The following is a 13,481-nucleotide window of genomic DNA, read 5'->3' on the forward strand; positions in this document are numbered from 1 at the left end:
CAACTCCCAGCCCTGTTGTCCTGCCCTGAGCCCCGCTGTGGCCCCTACCCCAGTCTACCCCCATCCAGACCCTGCAAAGAAGGTTTGCTTGACCAGGCAGTGCGGGCTTTGTCCGGCCCTTGGGCTTGGTGGAGGGTGCTAGGGAAACCCTGAAGCCCGAGGCTAACCCTGAGACTGCCCTCCTGACCCAGCACAGGAGGGTCACGTCCACTTGGTGGCCCAGTGGCCCTCAGGGACTAGCTCTTTCCTGGAGCATCCCAGCCTCTTCACTCACACCCCCGCCCAGTGCCTTAGCCCACAGGACTGCTTCAGGACCCGGCGAGTGGGGACTTTCCTAAGGGGAGTGAAGGCAACTGACCCCTGGGACCAGCTGGTGTCCCACCTGTGTCTTAGCACCCTGAAGCTGCCAGTGTTAACAGTGAAGAATGGGGTCTGCAGGACCATGACCCTCGTCTTCCCCACCTTCTGTTCCCGGGGAGCGTGTGGTGGCTCTGGCTGTTCTCCTGAGGACTGGAGGACACAGAGGTGGATGAAGCACTCTCCGAAGAGGAGAAAGCAGGAAGCCTCCTACAGGCCATCCCCAATCCTGGGGTGGCACCTTTGTCCCCTGCCAATGACAAATGCCAGCTGCATCACCAGGTGCCTCGGGCTGTGACACATCCAGCACCCACACGCCTGGCCCTCACCTGTCTGTGCAGGTGGGCCGAGGATAGCTGTTGCGGGTCTCAAGGCTGGAGGGAGCACACGCCCCTTTCTTTAGGAAGCACCAGCTGCTCTAGCCATCTCTCTGCCTCCAGAATCACAAAGCTTTTCCCCAAGGAAGGCTAAAGAGACCTCTCCATGGATGGGAGCCCTGTCCTGTCCCCAGCCATTCTCGACCTCCACCTGGCATAAGTGGGCCCCTGCCCGCCTCACTCAGGACCCTTCCAGCCAGTGCCTCCTTAAGCCAAGAAGAAGCCTTGATGCGGTGCCTTATCTCCCAGCCCCTCCCACCCCAGCCGTCAAGGTTCCCACCCTTTCTTCCTCATAACCAAAACCCTCGCTGCTCATAAGAGGGTCTTATTTATAAACTATATAAATACTCTTAGTCGGGCCCCAGACCAAATAGCTGCCCCAGACCTTTCTAATCCTACATGTCGAGCTTATGTAAAAACATTTTTGTCTTATTTTTGTTCCCTTCTTACCCACAAACCATTACTACTTGAAACTTTTAAAAAACTCTATGTGTGTAAAGGCTAAAGGGAAGCAGTTTGACCGATCCTGTGATTTGTACTGTTTACTGCGGGGTTATTTAAAGATTTTGGAATAAATATACAAACTACTGTTGTGAAATAAAGGTGTAAATAAATTGTATATTTTGAAAAATAAACACATTGGAAAAGAAACCAAAAAAGATGAGGTGTTACTTGCTGATGGCGACTCACCAGACTTTGTCGAGGCCGGGGAGGCGCAGAAGGGTTTGGGGGTGTGGCTGGTTGAGCAGGAAGGAGTATTTATTCGATCGCTGACCAGGTTGTGTAGATTTGCTAGGGTATAGTGATGATAAAAATCAGACTAACCCCTATCCTTTTATTCGATTTTATTACTGTTTGGTTTTTTTTTTGGCCACTGCCTCGGGGCTTGCGGGACCTTAGTTCCCTGACCAGGGATCAAACCCACACCATTCACAGTGAAATCGTGAGGCCCTAACCACTGGACCACCAGGGAATTCCCTCGTTACTGTTTTTCAATTCTCTGCAGACAGCATCTCCCCCTCACTGCTTATACCTGGAGGTGGGCATAAGGGGGCGTCACTCCCACCAACTGCCTTGGTACACAACAGAGGAGGTGTTTCTTTTGGAATTTATCAGACCACAGCTAAGACTCTAGTTGACTTTTCTAAGGCTCCAGCAACAAATGCCCAACGTAGGAACTAGAACTTCAGGCCAGCTCAGTCTGGGTGAAACAGTTTCCCAGGATATCTTCCCAGCCACCACATCAGAACCACCTATGGAACCTATCAAACCACAGGTCCAAGTCCTCAACACTCAGAGTCTCATTCAGTAGGTGCGGCAGAGGTGGGCTCTGCATTCGCCTGCACAAGGATGCGGAGGAAAAAATGAAAGCGGAGGCAAGCTGATGTTGGCGAGACTGTGGCCACGTGGAGGGGCCCCCGCTCCTGCTGCCTCTCCCTGCTCAAGAGAGCAGCTCCCAGCCTAAAGGTTAGGGCGACCTTTCTGAGCCAACCCTCCCTCAAGCTCCTGGAATCAGGCCATCGAAGCAGCAGAAATCCAACCTCCATTCCCTAGATGCTGTTGGGAATCCAACCATGGAGCATCAGTCCCCAGGGGAAGGAAGAAACAAAAAGCAGGAGTAAAGGAAGAGATCAACTAGTTGTAAATATGCGAGTCTACCGGAGACAGGTCTAAGATGAGCAAGTTTGAGCAAAAAATTAATTGGAAAAAAAATTCTTTAAAAAGATTAAAACAGAGCTAGTAAGAAGTGCCAAAACCTATGTGAGTTTGTAGCATGGTAATGAGAAGATTTAGGGGAAAAAAAAAAAAAAAAAAACAAGCCAATCTATTAATGAAAAGGTCCACTCAGTGAATATTGGACAGACTCCCCCAGAGCTTCCTGCTGTGCTGGCTAGAACTTTCCAGGGGGTTAGGAATTTCCACAAGGCCTTGGAAGGGAGAGAATGAGCCCCATCCTACAGAAGAGAATAATATAGAAAGTGCCCTTAACCTCAAACCAGTTGGCACTCACAGTGCAGTCCCTGCTGGAGTCAGAGAATTTTATCTTCAAGTGCAAGAGACCCAAGGAGGAGTCAAAGATTAGATGCTAAAGCCAGCAAGGGACATTATCAAGATGCCAGCACATCTAGCATGATGGGAAAGCCTGAAACTTGGAGCACGTGATTATTTCTGTAGTGGGAGAAGACAAGAAAGTTTAATGTTTATGTGGGCGAAGGGCCATTTAAATTCTGATCAGTGTAAAGTAAATATGCAGGTTGATTGACTCTCAATGACCCTAGCAACTTACCTGATTCTCTAGCAACAACCCAGCTGCCCTGGCAGTAGACGGGGCCATAGCCGTTATCTTTATTTCTGGCATCGCTCTACCTCCAGACACGCTGTCTTTGGGCGTTTCCCCGCTAACCTGAAGAACCGCCCTCTTAACTTGACTCCGTTCCACTCCTGCATTGGCTCTAGCCTCCTATCTCTGTCTTTGAACTTTGTACTGTTTCTAATTGTGCTCAGCGCAAAGCCTAACTTGTAACAGGCCCCAATAAATGTTAGTCTTTGGGGCCTCCCTGGTGGCGCAGTGGTTGAGAGTCCGCCTGCCGATGCAGGGGATACGGGTTCGTGCCCCGGTCTGGGAGGATCCCATATGCCGCGGAGCGGCTGGGCCCGTGAGCCATGGCTGCTGAGCCTGCGCATCCGGAGCCTGTGCTCCGCAACGGGAGAGGCCACAACAGTGAGAGGCCCGCATACCACAAAAAAAAAAAAAAATAAAAAAAAAAAAAAAAAAAAAAAAATAAATGTTAGTCTTTGTCAGATCTCTGGCAGGTTACATTGTTTGGGCTTTGGTTTTCCACCGGTCCCCTGGCCTCTGCTGCCCTCTGGTGACAGCATGCGGCTCTGCCCTCTTATGACTAGAAATCAGATGTCTGTTGATTGTAAAATTCCATCCCTTTTCCACCTTACCTGTTCTCTTAACTGACTGTTTTGTGTCATCTACTGTTTTTGAGAGGAAGCTGGAACTATACATATGAACTTTCCAGTTCTAACTTTCTATAAAGATATGATTGCAAAAAAAGATGGAGATTTCTTTACAATGAGGTAATAACGGCACAATGAATAACTGTTATCTATTAAGGATGCTACAGGGTGAATGTGAAATTTGGAAAATGCCAAGAGTCTCATCTGCACTCCATCCCAGACACCTTATTAGCTTATAGTGGGGGAGGGGGAAGAAGGAGCGATAAGAAAAAGAAGAAAAACTATCATTTTGGCAAAAGCGTGAAGGTAGGGGGCTGTCTTCATTTAGGTTCCCTAAAAAGCAAACCTTAAAACAAGAACATGGATGCATGTAGTTTATTTGGGAGGCAATTGCAGAAATAAAGAGTGAGAAATTGGGAAAGATTAGACAGTGGGGGAGCCAAATAAGAATGAGCACGTGAGGTTCTCATACAGATCCCACAGGGGCATCTTGAGAAGCAGACAGAATACCTGCCAGAATTGTCCACCTAAAGGACAAGAGGCTGGAACATTTACCCACAGCTTCCTCTCCTATTGGTTGAGCACTGGTGTCAACACCCTTCTCACTGATGTGCTGTCCCAGCATGCAACGCAACCAGATTCCTTGGCTTTGACAAAGGTCCTGGAACAAAAGCAGAAAGACAGATGTGTGCAATTGAAGTGGGATGCAGTCAGTACAAGCTGAGTGTGAGCTTGCTAGGAACTATCCACCAGAACTGTGGCTGAGTTCCCACAGAACCTTCCACCACAACTGAGGTTAAGACCAGAGGTGGACTGAAGGGATATGACAAGGATCCCAGACGTGTCTGCTACAGACCCCAAAAGGCTAGATCCGCAGTGGAAGAGCGAACCAGAAGTAAAACCACCTTCCCAGGGCACTGCAAGTAAAATTACCTGCATGGAGTGGAGAAAAAGCTCTTTTGAGAATATAGAACCACAAGCATAGCCCTCCTGGTGGTCTGAAGCCTGGATTCACATAAACTGTGTGGCTTGAAACACCTCAAGTCAAAATTTTAGTGTAAAATATCCCTGACAGGTGGAGCCACAAGGCTCTCAGGAGAAGCACTTATGAATTTTGGTGGAAAAATATGTAGCTTCAATCCAGCCCTCAAAAAATTCCCACAGATAAAATTCCAAGGACTATAAGCTCACAATAAAAACAAAACAAAACACACAGGGAAAGAAGGCACCGTGAGTAAACGCTGATAGAAACAACATGCAACAAATACACCAACAAAGACATCAGACATAGGAATTATGAGATGGGCTAGAAACTTGCCATTTACTCTCCGGATTCACTCTCCCCTTCTTTCCCATCCCTCTCAGTACCCTGTGAGGCTGATCTGTGTGAACTGCATCAGTGTGTTCTTCTGCATATTGACTGCCAGTTCTGCACATGCAGGCATTGGCAAGAGACTGGCAGTCCAGGTGTTTATACCTGGAACTCTTTAATTTACTTCAGCAATGGTTTGTAGTTTTCAGTGTACAAGTCTTTTCACCTACTTGGTTATATTTATTCCCAGATATTTTATTCTTTTGGCTTCTATTGGAATTGTTTTCATAATTTCCTTTTTTGTATTTTTCATTGCTGGTGTATAGACACACAACTGATTTTTGTGTTAATCTTATATCCTGCCACTCTGCTGAATTCCTTCATTAGCTCTAGTAAAATTTTTATTGGATACTTGGTTTTCTACATACAAGATTATGTCATCAGTGAACAGAGACATTTTTACTTCTTCTTATCCAACTTGAATGCCTTAAGTTTTTTTTCTTGACTAATTGTTTTGTCTAGAACTTCCAGTACAATGTTGAATAGCACTGAGGAACATGAGCATCCTTCTCTTATTCCTGATCTTAGGGAGAAAGCATTCAGTCTTTCACCATTAGATATGATGTTAGCTGTGGGTTTTTCATAAATGTCCTTTATCAAGGGGAAGTTCCCTCCTATTCCTGGTTTGCTGAGTGTTTTCATCATGAAACAGTGTTGAATTTTGTCAAAATTTGTTCCTGCATCAATTGAGATGATCCTGTGGGGTTTTTTCCTTTGTTTTATTAATATGGTGTATTATATTGATTTCATATGTTGAACCACACTTTCATTCCTAGAATAAATCTCATTTGGTCATATAAAGGCATACAATCCACTACTGTGTTTTAGGATTCAGTTTTCTAGTATTTTGTTGTGGATTTTTTCATCTATATTCATCAATGGTATTGGTTTGTAGTTTTCTTTCTTGTGGTATCAGGGTAATGCTGGCCTCATAAAATGGGTTAGGAAGTGTTCTCTCCATTTATCTTTTTGAAACAGTTTGAGAAGGATTCGTGTTAATTCATTTTCAAATGTTTTGTAGAATTCACCAGTGAAATCATCTGGCCCGACCTTTTATTTTGGGGGGAAGGTTTTGATTACTGATTCAGTCTCTTTACTTGTTATAAGTCTGTTCAAATTTTTCTATTTCTTCTTGAATCACTTAGGTTATTTGTGTGCATCTCATCTACGTTATCTAATTGGTTGGTGTACAATTGTTCATATATTCTCTTACAGTCCTTTTATTTCTTTTTTATTATTATGGAAAGAACACTTACATGAGATCTACACTCTTGACAATTTTTAAAGTGTACAATATATTATTGTTGACTGTAGGTACAATGTTGTACAGCAGTTCTCTGGAGCTTATTCATCTTTCTTGACTGAAACTTGATGCTCAATGACTAGTAACTCCCCATTTCCCCCTCCCCCAGCCTCTGGGAACCACCATTCCTCTTTTTGATTCTATGAATTTGACTGTTTTAGATACCTCTTATAAGCTGAGTCATGCTGTATTTGTCTTCCTGTGATCAGCTTATTTCATTTAGTATAATGTCCTCGAGGTTCATCTATGTTGTTACATATTGCAGAATTTCCTTCTTTTTTAAGGCTGAATTCTATTCCATTGTAGGTATATACCACATTTACTTTATCCATTCATCTGTTAATGGACATTTAGGTTGTTTTCACTTCTTGGCTATTGTGAATAGTATTGCAATGAACATAGATGTGCTATTTCTTTGAAATCCTGATTTCAACTATTTTGGTTAAATACCCAAAAGTGGGATTGCTGGATCATATGGTAGTTCTACTTTTAACTTTTTGAGAAACCTCCATACTGATTTCCATAATGACTGCACCATTTTCCCTCCAACAGTGTGCAAGGGTTTCAGTTTCTCTACATCCTCACCAACACTTGTTGTCTTCTTTTTTATAATAGCCATCTTGACAGGTGTGAGATGATATTTCATTGTGGTTTTGATTTGCATTTCCCTAATGATTAGTAACATTGAGCATTTTTTCACATACAAGTGGGCCATTTGTAAGTCTTCTTTGGAGAAATGTCTGTTCAAGTCCTTAGCCCATTTTTTTTCATCAGGTTATTCATTTTTTTATTATTGAGTTGTAGGAGTTCTTTATGTATTTTGGAGATTAACCCCTTATCAAATATATGTTTTGAAAATATTTTCTACCATTCCATAGGTTGCTTTTCCACTCTTGTTTCTTTTGCTGTGTAGAAGATTTTTAGTTTAATATAATTTTACTTATTTTTGTTACCTGTGCTCTTGGTGTTGTATCCATGAAATCATTGCCGGGGTCAGTGTCACAAAGCTTTTCCCCTATGTCTTTTTCTAGAAGTTTTACAGTTTCAGGTGTCATGTGTAAGTGTTTAATCCATTTTGAGTTGGTTTTTGTGAGTGATATAAAATAAGGGTTCAATTTAATTTTTTGGTATGTGGATATGGTTTTCCCAACACTATTTGTTGAACAGACTATCCTTGTCCCATTGTGTATTCTTGGCACCCTTGTCAAAGATCAGTTGATCGTATATATGTGGATTTACTTCTGGGTTCTCTATTCTGTTCCATTGGTCTATATGTCAGCTGTTATGCCAGTACCATAATGTTTTGATTACTGTAGCTTTGTCATATATTTTGAAATAAGAAAGTGTGATTCTTCCAGTTTCATTCTTCCTTCTCAAGAATGATTTGGGGGCTTCCCTGGTGGCACAGTGGTTAAGAATCTGCCTGCCAATGCAGGGGACACCACAGGTTCATGCCCAGGAAGATCCCATGTGCCACGGAGCAACTAAGCCCGTGCGCCACAACTGCTGAGCCTGCGCTCTAGAGCCCACGAGCCACAACTACTGAATCCCATGCACCTAGAGCCCATGCTCTGCAAAAAGAGAAGCCAACGCAATGAGAAGCCAGTGAACCACAATGAAGAGTAGCCCCCACTCACCACAACTAGAGAAAGCCCACATGCAGCAATGAAGACCCAATGCAGCCAAAAATAAATAAATAAATAAATTTAAAAAAGAATGATTTGGATATTTATGATCTTTTGTGTTTCCATATTAATTTAATTTAATTTAATTTAATGCAGCATGAGGGATCTTAGTTCCCCAACCAGGGATTGAACCTGCACCCCTTGCAGTGGAAGCATGAAGTCTTAACCACTGGACCACCAGGGAAGTCCCTCCATATTAATTTTAGAATTGTTTTTCTATTTCTCTATAAAATGACATTGGGAGTTTGATAGGGATTGCATTGAATCTATAGACTGCATTGGGTAGATGCTCATTTTAACAATATTAAGTCTTCCAATCCATGAACACTGGTCTTTCTATTTATTTGTATATTGTTTAATTGCCTTCATCAGTGCTTTGTAATTTTCAGTGTACAAGTCTTTTACCTCCCTAGTTGATTTATTATTCCCAAGTATTTTATTCTTTTTGGTGCTATTGAAAATAGCATTGTTTTCCTAATTTCCTTTTCAGATAATTTGTTGTTAGTGTATAGAAACACAACTGATTTTTTACGTTGATTTTGTATTCTGCAACTTCACTGAATTCACTTATTAGTTCTAACAGTTTTGTGGGCTTTTTAAATGGCGTCTTTAGAGTTTTCTATAGATAAGACCATGTAATCTGCAAACAGGTACAACTTTACTTCTTTCTTTCCTTTTTTTTTTTTTTTGCGGTACGCGGGCCTCTCACTGTTGTGGCCTCTCCCGTTGCGGAGCACAGGCTCCGGACGCGCAGGCTCAGCGGCCATGGCTCACGGGCCTAGCCACTCCGCGGCATGTGGGATCTTCCCAGACCGGGGCACGAACCCGTGTCCCCTGCATCGGCAGGCGGACTCTCAACCACTGAGCCACCAGGGAAGCCCCCTTTCTTTCCTATTTTGATGTCTTTTCTTTCTTTTTCTTGCCTAACTGCTCTGGCTAGGACTTCTATTATTATATTGAATAGAACTGGTGAGAGTCGACATCCTTGCCTTGTTCCTGATCTTGGAGGAAAAGCATTCAGTTTTTCACCATTGAGAATGATGTTAGCTGTGAGCTTGTAATATATGGCCTTAGTGATGTTGAGATAATTTCCTCCTATTCCTAATTTGTTGAGAGTCTTTAATCATTAAAGAGTGTTGAATTTTGTGAAATACTTTTTCTGCACCTATTGAGATGATCATATGTTTTTATCTTTTATTCTGTTACTGTGGTGTATCACATTAATTGATTTTCATATGTTGAACCATTCTTGCATCCTAGGAATAAATCCCACTTGGTCATGGTGTATGATCCTTTTAATGTGTTGTTGGATTTGGATTGCTAGTATTTTGTTGAGGATTGTTGTATCTATATTCAGCAGGGGTATTGGCCTGTACTTTTCTTATATCTTTGTCTGGCTTTGGTATCAGGGTAATGCTGAGCTTATAAAATGAGCTTCGAAGTGTTCTCTTCAATTTTTTGCAAGAGTTTAACAAGGATTGGTACTAATTCATTTTTAAATGTTTCGTACAATTCACTAGTGAAGCCATCTGGCCCTGGGCTTTTCTTTGTTGGGAGGTTTTTGATTACTGATTCAGTCTCCATTACTAATTATAGGTCTGTTCAGACTTTCTATTTCTTCATGATTTAATCCTGGTAGGTGGTATGTTTCTAGGAATTTATCTGTTTCTTCTAGGTTACCCAGTTTGTTGGCATATAATTGTTCATCACAATCTCTCTCTCTCTCTTTTTTTTTTTTTTTTTTTGCTCATGCTGCAGGGCTTTGTGGGATATTAGTTCCCCAACCAGGGATCAAACCCGGGCCCCTGGCACTGAAGGCCTGGAATCCCAATCCCTGGACCTCCAGGGAATTACAGTCTCTTTTGATCCTTTTTATTTCTGTGACATCAGTTGTAATGTCTTTTATTTGTGATTCGTTTTATTTGAATTTTCTCTCTTTTTTTCTTAGTGTAGCTAAGGGTTTATAGAGTTTATTTTTTAAAAAATAAACTGTTTCACTGATTTTTTCTATTATTTTTCTGTTTTTTATTTCATTTATTTCTGCTCTAATATTTATTTCCTTCCTTCTGTTAACCTTGGGCTTAGTTTGTTCTTCTTTTTCTAGTTCCTTGAAGTGTAAAGTTTGGTTGTTTATTTGAGATCTTTCTTCTTTTTTTTTTTTTTTTTGGCGGTACGCGGGCCTCTCACTGCTTTGGCCTCTCCCGTTGTGGAGCACAGGCTCCGGACGCGCAGGCTCAGCGGCCATGGCTCACGGGCCCAGCCGCTCCGTGGCATGTGGGATCTTCCTGGACCGGGGCACGAACCCGTGTCCCCTGCATCGGCAGGCGGACTCTCAACCACTGCGCCACCAGGGAAGTCCTTTCTTCTTTTTTATGTAGGTATTTATTGCTGTGAACGTCCCTCTCAGTACTTCTTTTGTTTCATCCCCTAAGTTTTGGTATGTTGTGTTTCATTTGTTTCAAGGTACTTTCTAATTTTCTTTTGATTTCTTTTTTGACAGGATAGTTGCTCAAGAGTTGTTTAATTTCCACATATTTATGAATTTTCCAGTTTTCCTTCTGCTATTGATTTCTAGTTTCATTCCACTGTGGTCAGAAAAAATACTTGGTATGATTTCAATCTTCTTCAATTTGTTAAGACTTCTTGTGACCTAACTTCTGATCTATCCAGAGCAGAAGCTGCCTCTTGCTCCAGAGCTTCTTGCTCCAGACCTCCCCATGGAATCTGGCTGAAGCTAGTCTGCACTGAGACCGCATCCTTGCTTAGCTATTTTCTCCCCCTGCCCTATCCTACCCTCTATCCTGAGAGCCTTCCTTCAATAAATCACAATGTACCTGATTCTCTTTTTTGGACTCTGCTACTAGGGAACCTGACCTAAGAAGAAAACTGATGATGCAGTAGGTGGAGAAAATAGCAGGAGAATATAAATGAATAAACACCCCAGACATCCTCTACCCAGGTCTTCCCTATCCAAAAAGTCTTCTCATACAATCCAATTCTGTCCTTTTAGAGGAAACAGCCTGATGAGTTAATGAATGTCATTCCTCAGACTTTCTAGCTGGGGACACAGCTAACTGTAATAAAACATGACTCGTACCAAAACAGAAAGCTCTGCAATGACCTTAGAGGAGGAAGTTGATTTCCAAACCCTCCCCCCACCCCAGCTTAAGTGTGTCTCTTCCTTCACTCCCTTCCCCCAACCCCAATATTTTCAAGCACCGAGAAGCAGACACAAGCACCTCTCTAGCTCTGTTTTTTGCTCATCTAATCTTTCCCATACTGTGTCCTGGTTATAATAGTTTCCTGGGACCTTATTCTTTTCTGAATCTCCGGCCCCAAGCAGAGGGCCTGGTCCCAGGAGTACTCTGTAAATAATTACTGAGAAATTTGGGGAAGGTGGGGGAGTGTGGAAAGGGCAAGGGGAGAATACCAGGAGGAAGGAAGGATCCTTCGCTCTGAACCAGATGGAAAGAGGTTCTAGGGAACCAATGCACCCTGAGCCTGGGGTTTGGCTACAAGAGCCCTGTGAAAGCTCCGAGAAGGCGGGTCACACTTCCCTGTCCGACACCCAGTCCTTTAGCTGGCTCAGGGCAAAAACAGCCACCGATAAAGCTGATTTGGGGACACGTGGAGGGGCCGGGCTCAGGGGCCGTGAGCCGAACGTCGCTTGACTTCGAAGGGACACATCCGGCCGGTGGCAGCCGGCGTCGGGTGAGTCCCGCTCCGCCAGCGGAGCGCAGGGCGCGCGGCACGGGGACTCGGCACTTCCCCCAGGGTCTCGCGTTCGCAGACTTCTCGCCCGGGAGGAAGGCAGTCGTCCGAGAAGAGAAGCCGAGGTGTCTGCCTGGAACTGTGCAAGGACCGACTGGACGCCCTCAGGAGGACGAGGGTGAGTCTGGCAGTCGTCCCGGGGCGCACGCGGTCCCCGGAGGCGGCGGGGCTGAAGGGCGCAGCCAGATTCCTGGCCAGTGAGGGGAGAACCGCGGTGGGAGGTGGGGGTGACCCACGGTCCCATTTCCTGGAACTCAGGACCGAGTTGGTTTTCTTTCCTCGGCTCTGAGGGTGGAGCCGCCCGCTCGTGTCTCCGACTGCTTCCAGCTAAAGAAGGCGCGGCAAAGGGGTGGGCTCCGGGTGGAGGTCGTTGTGGAAGGGCCTCGGGAACCCAGCTCAGAAGGATTGGCCAAGCAGCCCCAGACAGACAAATCCAGACAGTGGGACATTGCCAAGGGAGATGATTCCAGATCTTGATGATTAATGCCCTCTTCCTTTTCTGGGGGCCCATCTTAGACACAAGGAGAGTAACCTTATTAAAATGTCTCATCAGGAAAGATGGCATTTTTCGGAGGGGAGGAGGAAATGGCATTAGAGTTCTCAATGGATTTATATTGTTACTACCGTTTTAAGATTTTTCACTTTTAAAATTAGTGACCTTTACCCCTCCTTGTTTTTCTGCAAGTAACATATCCTTATCAAGGTTGTGAGCAGTTTTACATATTACAAATAGCACCTCAATGCACATCCTTAGTATCCAACTATCTGTACACATATGAGCTTTTCCACAGCACAAGTTCCTAGAAATTCACATTGTTGAGTCAAAGTATATATGTATTTATATTCCCTTTCATCCTTTTGGTATCTTTATCCTATACTTAATAAGCCCTAAACAATTTTAGTAATTATAATTTTAATATCTTATAGGTAAGTCCTTTTTTATTACAAAAATCCTTGTTATCCCTACTCATTTCCTCTTTCAAATGAACTTGAGGATCATTTAGTTTCAGTACCAAAACGTGCCATTGCGAGTTTTATTGGAGCTGCATTAAATTGGATTTACCTTTGGAAAGGATTGCCAGGTTTGTCATTTTTAATCTTCCCAGCCAGAAAAATAACAGTTCTTTCCATTCCGTTTTTTTGGTTTTTATTGTGGCCACGCCTGGAGGCATGCGAGATCTTAGTCCCCCAACCAGGGATGGAACCCGAGCTCCCTGCAGTGGAAGCATGGAGTCTTAACCACTTCTCTTCCAGGGAAGTACCTCTCCATTTCTTGAAGCTTTGTTTTCTGTGGTTTTCCTCATACCACGTTATCACTTTTCCTGCGAAATGTATTGTTTTAAATTGTTGCTTTGATGAGTGGGATATTTTTTCCGATTATCTTTTGATTGGTTGTTTCTGAGATATGGCTTTTTTGATGAGGCTGGCAATAAGATAACTGAAGCTTGGAGCTATGAAGCTGAAATCCTCAAGGTCCCTTGGGCAACATTTTCACATCTGCCTTTGTCTCCGGTGGACCAGAGAAAGGTATATAGTTTATTGCCCTCAGGAATCCCAAGAAATGGCCTTGAAGCTATCTGCTTAGCAACTGCGAATAGCTGGGCAGCCTGAGACCCATTGAGTCTTTTTAGGCATGCCCTAATACCTGT

Source organism: Hyperoodon ampullatus (genome assembly GCF_949752795.1).
Source record: "Hyperoodon ampullatus genome assembly, chromosome: 18".
NCBI lineage: Eukaryota > Metazoa > Chordata > Mammalia > Artiodactyla > Ziphiidae > Hyperoodon > Hyperoodon ampullatus.